Below are 8,210 nucleotides of genomic sequence, written 5' to 3' on the forward strand. Positions count from 1 at the left end.
GACATATTGTCCTAGTTATTGTGTTTTTACTCTGGCATATAGGCATCAGGGGTTGGGAAGATTATAGTTCTAGGTGCTGATATCTGGTCTTGTCCTTTTTTTGGGTGAGTGTTTTCTTATTTTGGTTTCCTCTCTGATTCTTAGGAGGGTGTGATGGCTCTGTGTTGCCTGGTAGGGAATTCTTCTGTGGTCCTGATAGGTGTGGCCACTGGAGTTTCCAGGTAAAATGTGTTTCTGGGTTTTGGGAGCCAACACTTAGGAGTGGAAATGAGTTGGGTGGGAGGGTCTAGGGGATCTAGGAGAGAGGAAGACTATGTGTTTAGTCCCCTGTAAATGGGGGCAGAGAGTGAGGAGAGGCCACAGTAGAAGGATGTTACATAGTTTGAGATGAACCTGGGGTATTGGACTTGAAGGAATGGAGGGAAAAGTGTAGATTTGCAGTTAGCCTACTTGCTTTGCAGGCCACAGTGACCTGTGGGTTTTCAGGAAGTGTCTGTTGGAGTTGGGGCTGGGACAAAGCAATGAGTAAGGGGAACAGGGCTTAGGAGAGGACGCTCTATCTCTGTGATCCACCAGAGATGGGTGCAGTGGGGGGGGGGGAAGGAGGCAGTACCAGGTGTTCTGATGCAGAGCTGGGGCTGAGACTTGGGGATTGGATCTGGTGGAGCAGAGGGACAGGTGGAGATCTGGAGTTAGCCTACCCATTTCCCTAGCAGGAGTGAACCTTTGGTTTCCCAGGCAATTGGCTGGTTAGTTTAATTGGAGTCCAAGCATAGTGTTGGCTTCCCTTTTCATTTAGATTCAAATTCTAGAGCAATCTCCTAACCTCTTTTGTGTAGGGGAAGCTGTAGCCACACCTACTTAGGGGCTAGCTACAGGTGTGCCTGACCATGCTTGTGAGGGCATGGTCAGGGTGACGTAGAGTGACTGCGTTTTCTCTTTCGGTTTCACTTTTTGTACTTGCTGGACAGACTGCTGCCACGCCGGCTGGCTAGGTCGCTCTGTTAAGTAAGGCTTTTCCCTATTAAATACCCTTATATTTCTACCTGACTCCATATTGGTAATTTCCCACTATACTTTTGTTTTGCACATTGTCAACCTTTGAGTATGCAGCATGTCCCACATCCTGAATTTATTAAAACAAACAAACAAACAAAAAGACTTCGTGTTTAGATTCAGGTTAAATAACTTTGGCAAAAATACCATGGAAAATGTTGTTCAGAATTTACTCACATTGGCAACTTGTAAGAGATATAAGGTTGAATGAAGAAGTGAGGTAGCGTGAGACACACTCACATCTTTTGTTTACTTGCCTGTTTTAGCTTCCTTATTTTTTCTTTTTTTCCTCCTGGTGCTTATGATGCAATTCAGTCCCATGTAAATGCTCTACCACTGAACTACCATCTCAACTCCAGGAAAAAATTTATCTGGTAGAAAGTATTATTTATCATTTTATTATGAATAAAAAATGTAATTCAAGTTACAAAATCACTGCTAAGATAAGACACCTGATGCTGAGTTATGATTATAATTTATTATATGATTTTAATTTCCCCTGTGGTAAGAGGAATGGAGGGAGAAAGATTGGCAACAGGGTTTTAGCTGTCTGTAATACTGTGCCTATTTAAACAAATGAGGCAATGTCAAATTTCATTCTGTTTTTAGATATGTTTTCTTTCAGGAGTGGCGATTAAAACATAAACTATAGGCACAACTGGTGCCACATGCCTTTAATCACAGCAGACAGGTGGTTCTCTGTTTTTTCAGACCACACTGGTCAAGCCCCATAGTGAGACCCTATTTCAAAAACCAAACAAAAACAAGCCCCTCTCCTTGGAAACTTGCCACTGCTGTGAGCCTGGCAGGCTACACTGGCTCTTTAAGAGGAAAAAACCACCCACTTCCACTCTGTTTCCCACTGTTCCTCTGAAGGGCAGACAGGACTTTCTCTTCCCCCTCTCCTCTCTCCTCTCTTCCCCTCTCCTCCTCTCATCTTTTCTCCTCTCCCCTCCTCTCCCCTTTCTTCTCTGCCCTCCTTTTCCTCCTCTCCCCTCTCCTCTCTGTGCCCCCTCTTCCTCCCCTCTCTAATAAAATTTCCCACTCAAGCTCTGTCTGCCTGGCGTTTTTTTTTGTCCCTCACCCACCATGGAATCTGCCAAAGTCCCCCAGTATTATAACATTGGTGGTGTGTATGTATGTATTTATTTGTTTGTGTAGCAGGAAAAGATGAATGGAAGCACACATGTAAAGGTCAAAATAAATGGGCATCCGCTCACCATTGTACAGTCATTTCCTCACTCCAAACTCCCATCTAGTCCTGGACCCCCAATGACCTCTGCTGTCTCCCTGGTCTCACCATCTTGATAAGAGCACACAATTGAACTCCAGTAGTGTCTCACCATTTCAGACAGGTCTCTTCCACTTAACAGTGTACATTTAGGCTTCCTCTGTGTCTTCCCTTTATGTCATAGAGCATTCATTTCCCACAATGAATTTAGTCTTTGAGACAAGCAAAATTTTCAAAAACTGCTCTTATCTCAGGCTGCTCCAGGACCTACCTGAAGCTCCCTCCCCCTGACCCATACTGTTGGTATGTTTGTCATTTCAGAAGGGAAGGGGAAGACTGTTATGCCAAGTTTGTGAGACTCCCAAAAAGACCACCAAGGAGCCGACTCACTGATGCAAACACATAAGGTTTAATGTTAAGTTACAAGCCTCGGCAGGGACCCTGTCCAGCAAACTGGCACAGCAGCTGCAGGAAAAGTGTACCTAGCCTCAGTTGCAAGGGGGTCTTTAAAGGAAAAAACCACAAGCAGGGTGGTACGTGCTTTGACTGTTCAGGATTGGATAAGAGTAGGTGACCTTTGAGCCAGGTGTTGGTAGCACACACCTTTAATCCCAGCACTAGGGAGGAAGAGGCAGAGGAAGAGGAAGTGGCGGATCTCTGAATCTGAGGCCAGCCTGGTCTCCAGAGCAAGTGCCAGGATAGGCTGAAAAGCTACACAGAGAAACCCTGTCTCGAAAAACCAAAAAAAAAAAAAAAAAAAAAAAAAAAGAGTAGGTGACCTTTGGATTCATTGATGTGAGGCCTAGGGGAATTCATATTTTTGGTAGTACAACCTGTCATATATTTTCATTGCTTGTCTTGGGGAGGGAACATTCTATGGTTTCGGGGTGCACAGTGACCTTTTCACTTTTCCCAAAAGTGGTCTTTTTTTTTTTTTTTTTTTTTTTTTTTTTTTTTTTTAATTCCTTGGAACAGGGTGGAACTGGGTGACTCAGAGGTCAAGGTAGAGTTGCTCTATTCTGAGAAAGTTGCTGAGGTTTATTTGATTTTTAACCTTTTCATTCCCTCCTCTTTTATGGGCGTAACTAAATGATGAATTACAGAAAATTAACTCATAATCTTTCCTATAGTTCTGTGACCTTAGTACCATAAGTTGAATAGTACCTAATCAATCTTTTATAAATAGGACCAATCTGTTTAAAATACAGGGGCCAAAAGTTTTCTTTTGAGTTAGCATTTCAACCAGAGAAAAGGGACGACGTATTCTTTTCTATGACTGCTTCCTGCTGACTTTGGGACGATGTTGTCAGGGGCCCAAGCAGGCTGAAATGCTAGTCAAAAGCAAAAAGGGGAGTTAGGCAAGGGGTTTTTATCAGAAGCATCTGGCTCAGACTCTATTGAAGAGACAGGGAGTGTTCACATCAGCTGGACTGATCTACATCCACAGCAAGTCCAGAGTTCACAGTCTTTAGGAGCAGGCTGTGGTCAGCAACTGATGCCTGGATGTGTTTGTTAGAAGTGGAAACCTGTTGAGACATGTTTAAACTGGGAACAGAAGTTAAAACTTAAGAACTTAATTGGAACTTTTAGGCCCACAGTTTTAGTAATCAGGAAGGGTGGGAATCCCAAGACCAGGAGAGAAAATCCCATGCTCAGGGACAGGTGGGACAACATAGGCTGTACTTCTCCGGAGTCCTTTTGACCTGTGAGAAATGGATTCATGCTTTATGACTTTGATCCTCTGAAGCCTATATGAACTTTATAATACGAAAGGACATAAAAGTTTTAGACATATTAGCATTACCAATCTGTACTGCAATCCATATTGTAGAAAAAGTAGATATTAGATATCTGTAAAACAGGAGGAATAAACTCTCTCTCTCTCTCTCTCTCTCTCTCTCTCTCTCTCTATATAATATATATATATATATATATATATATATATATATCCAGGTATAGATATAGATTGGACAGAAGTGTCCTTGGCCTGATGAAAAGCCCTTTAAGTTTATACTTAGATGACAACCAAAATAAATCTTAATTCTTGAGCTTGTGACTGAACAGCAGCTAGTCAATGCTCTACCAGCTTATTAGAACTCTATTAAATGTTAAGCTCTGAAATTTTATATTATAGAAGGGGAAAACAATCTAAAAGTATTTTTAAATTATTTTTATATCCTTAAAACTTATATGTTTTACATCCATAGGTTTTTATTTAGGAACCATATCAAGGCTTGAAAATATATATATCTGCCAAGCTGGCTATAGTCTTGCAGAAGGATCTGACTGCCTGATGCTGCCAAGCTGACAAAGATATATCTAGCCTAACCATCAACACTCTCAAAGATCTGAGAAGGATAAATTTTATAAATTTTATGTAGCTTCTGAATCTATTTTAAAAAAAAATGACAGGGACCAGTCCATATACAGTTAGCCATACCCAAGTCTCCATGGTGTTGGAGGCAGAAGTATCAGGAGAACAGCATCAATCTTCGCCAGGCCCATAAGGTGAGAGGTTTCTCTCTCTGTGTGGAAGAAGGACATTGAAAAGACTGACCTTATTTTGTCTAGGCAAAGGAGGCATAATCAATTTTCCAGTGTCCTGTAGCTTGTTCACAGTCTGGGCCGGGTCCTGGCATCAGGTGTTGTATTGGGGCGTCTTGCCCACTGGTCAGCATTATCATAATCCAGGTGCAGGCATTGTGGTGCCCCATAATCTTCTTTGGAAACCTTGGGTAACTGTCAGGATCTGGGGTCTCTGTCTGATATTATAGGCTTTTAAATTAACATTTTAAATGCCATATTCTGCAGATCTCTGAAGCATTAGAGGTTTGCCTAGGTAAATCTGAATAGACAACTTTGTTTCTAGTTACTTGTTTGAGTTCAACGTTTGAAAACATATACAGTAAGGTTTATCCCTGTAATTAATTAATTAGTACTTAGCATGGCTACAATTAACATTTTACAATATAATAGGCTAGCAGCTTTTATAAGACTAGGACTTTATACTATCAGATTAAGCTTTAATGCTCTGACCTTTTAAAAGAGTTTCCCATGTTGTGGTGATCCCCTACTACAAAGTTTTCTTGTTGTTATCAAAGTAAACATCTGACATACAGGTGGTTCTAGATTACTCTTATAAAAAGGCTTTTTAATCCCCAGAGGATTGAGACTCATGGGCTTAGAAGCTACTCTAAGCACTTTTCCAGACTTAGGTCATTGCCTTACTGCATCAAAGAAATAAATATCCCAATTTTTGGTTAGCATATGGTGCTTATGGCTATAATGTTAAATTTTAGCTTCTTAAATACAAATATTAACAATAAAAACATTTTATAAGCCCAAATATCTCATAACCTTATAAATTTAAAATCTTTCAATGTCTTTTTGTAATATCAAAAATAAAGTTCCCTTTATGCCTTTAAAACCATTATCACCTTGGTGACTGTTAGATTATAAAACTTATGATTATACCAGTAAACAGATACATTTTTTGTCAAACATATATAATTTTCTTGAGAAATAGATGAACTTTTTTTTTTTTTTTTTTTTTTTTTTTTTAATTTTATTTTATTTTATTAGTTCTAGTTAGGGAACAAGCTTATTTCAAGTCCCTTCTCCCTCTCCCTCCCCTCACCCCCAAACTTTCTCCCCCACCCCCAGCCCATCCCCCCAACCCCATCCACCCACTACTCCCCAGGCAGGGTAGGGCCCTCAACGGGAGCTCAGCAAAGTCCACCAAGTCTTCCTATGCTGATCCTGGGCCCTTCCCCATGTGTCCAGGGCCAGAGTGTAACCCTTCATATGGGATGGGCTCTCAAAGTCCCTTCTTGCACCAGGGAAAAATACTAATCCACTACCAGAGGCTCCCTGGAGTGCAGAGGCCTCCTTATTGACATCTATGTTCTGGGGTCTGGATCAGTCTTGTACAGGCCTCCTGGACAGCAGAAATAGATGAACTTTTTAACCAGAATTAACCAAATGTGGTCAAAATTTTAGCTTATGTTACCAATTTTTAAAATCTAGTATTTGCAGATATGAGAAATTATAGTAAACATAGTTTACATTTTCCTCTGACTTTTTATAAATTTTTCTATATACCTTTAGTTCATTCCTTTGATTCCTTAGACATTTTTACTGTAGACAAATTTCTCTTTCCCTTTTCCTCCTTTATTACTTTAATCTCCTACCTTTTCTCTAATTTCTCCGTCAACATAAAAACTTTTGTCATAGTCTTTCTTGTGGTTTTAATAACTTTAAATTTGAACCAACACATTAAACCCTGTACCCATGTGAAGCATCTTAAATGATGACAAGTAAATGTAACCTATTAGATTTAAATGACTAAAACCCATATATTTTTCTTTTCCTTTGGAAACAAAAGCATATTTTTTTCCCCAAACATAATGTATTTTTCACTTTCATTCTAAAGTCAAAGCTTCCCAAAGAATACAGACTGGCGTAATTTAACATTTGTTTTCCAAGCAGTATCCAGACAGAAAAGGGTTAAAGCGGGAAGCTGCTGGCCAGCAGACCTTGTCTATGTTACCAAGGTGAAGAATTTGGCTTAGGAGGGAAGAGAGGGGCAAGCAGTACTGGTGGGTGTCCTTGGCTGCCAGTGTTCTTGAAAGAAAAAAATATTTTTTAACTTCTCTAGCTAAAATCCCAGATTCTCTGTCAGGCAGAGAGCTAGAGGGGAAGAAGGTGTCTGTCCCATGTTTAGGTTGAGTCCGATCAATGTCTGTACAGTCAGTACCGTCAAGACAAGACAAGAAAAACATAGCACTTAGACAAAAGCCCATCTCAAAGACTTGCAAGTTTCAAATTTACAAACAGGAAGCAAACTTCCCAGTAGCTATAAAAGTGCAAATTGGATTTAAAAATTCTGACAGGATAGCCCCCAGCTGGCTCCCATCCAAACCTGACAGGATTGCCCCCAGCGGGGCCCTTGACAGGGCAGCCCCCAGTGGGGCCCTGTCCACTCCTGACAGGGCGGCCCCCAGCGGGGCCCTGTCCAATCCTGACAGGGTGGCCCCCAGCGGGGCCCCGTCCACTCCTGATAGGGTGGCCCCCAGCGGGGCCCTGTCCACTCCTGACAGGGCAGCCCCCAGCCTGGCGCCGTCCACTGCTGACAGGGCAGCCCCCAGGGGGACCCTGTCCACTCCTGACAGGGCAGCCCCCAGCTGGACCCCGTTGTCCACATGAGGAAAGGGAAAGTCTTCTGACCCTTCCTCCAGATCTGACCTTCTAAGCACGCAGGTCTGCCAAGGTCTTCTTGATCTGCTTTTTACAGTTCAAATTGTCTGCTAGCAAACCAAAAGCAGAAAAGAAGGAAACCACAGAAACCTGACAAACACAGAACACTTATGAGACCAGTCGGAAATTAAACCTCAAGAATCAGGGGGTCCTTGGGAGGTCTTGGGAATCAAGCCCCCTATGTTATTCCAAGTTCGTGAGACCCCAAAAAAGACCACCAAGGAGCCGACTCACTGATGCAAACACATAAGGGTTAATGCTAAGTTACAAGCCTCAGCAGGGACCCTATCCAGCAAACTGGCACAGCAGCTGCAGGAAAAGGGTGCCTGGCCTCAATTGCAAGGGGTTTTTAAAGGAAAAAATCACAAGCAGGGTGGTGCGTGCCTTGACTGTTCAGGATTGGATAAGAGTAGGTGACCTTTGGATTCATTCCTTGGAACAGGGTGGAGCTGGTTAACTCAGAGGTTAAGGTGGAGTTGCTCTACTCTGAAGAAGTTGCAGAGGTTTATGTATTAAATTCCTTGGAATAGGGTGGAACTGTGTGACTCGGAGGTCAAAGTGGATTGCTCTATTCTGGGAAAGTTTTAGGTTTATTTTATTTTTAACCGTTTCAAGGAAATACCCTCATATGCCATACATATTTTCTTTACCCTAGAGTCCTTGTTTG

Source organism: Cricetulus griseus (assembly GCF_003668045.3).
Source record: "Cricetulus griseus strain 17A/GY chromosome 1 unlocalized genomic scaffold, alternate assembly CriGri-PICRH-1.0 chr1_1, whole genome shotgun sequence".
In the NCBI taxonomy this organism is placed as follows: domain Eukaryota; kingdom Metazoa; phylum Chordata; class Mammalia; order Rodentia; family Cricetidae; genus Cricetulus; species Cricetulus griseus.